Consider the following 599-nt stretch of genomic DNA (forward strand, 5'->3'; position numbering starts at 1 on the left):
AATTGAGACTTACTATCACCAGTATTGGAAACAAGATGCATACTAACATCCATAGGTGTTTTCATAGGAATAATATTATATTTCTTGAATTTATCAAGAATCTTCTCAATGTAGTGTGATTGAGACAATATGAGACCATCAGATGTTCTAGAAATTTTAATTCCTAATATAACATCGACCACACCTAAATTCTTCATTTCAAATTTACTTGTTAGCATCCTTTTTGTAGTTTGAATTATGGCATCATTGTTACCCATAATCAACATGTCATCTACATATAAACATACCATGACATATCTATTTGGAGTGTTCCTGACATAAACACATTTGTCACACTCGTTAATTTTGAAACCATTTGACATCATAACCATGTCAAATTTTTCATGCCATTTCTTAGAAGCTTGCTTTAATCCATATAATGATTTAACAAGTCGACATACTTTCTTTTCTTGCCCTAAGGCCACAAATCCTTCAGGTTGCTCCATATAAATTTCTTCATCCAATTCCCCATTCAAAAATGTCGTTTTAACATCCATTTGATGTATATCCAAACCATTCAATGCTGCTATTGCAATAAGCATACGTATGGATGTGATTCT

At 31.9% G+C, this 599-nt stretch overlaps 1 pseudogene; it reads right to left on the bottom strand.

Annotated features, from left to right (window-relative positions):
• Positions 1–525: 525 nt before the first annotated feature.
• LOC111366889 overlaps positions 526–599 on the bottom strand; it is a 2054-nt pseudogene continuing 1980 nt past the window's right edge.

Source organism: Olea europaea, chromosome 18 (assembly GCF_002742605.1).
Source record: "Olea europaea var. sylvestris chromosome 18, O_europaea_v1, whole genome shotgun sequence".
Lineage (NCBI taxonomy): Eukaryota > Viridiplantae > Streptophyta > Magnoliopsida > Lamiales > Oleaceae > Olea > Olea europaea.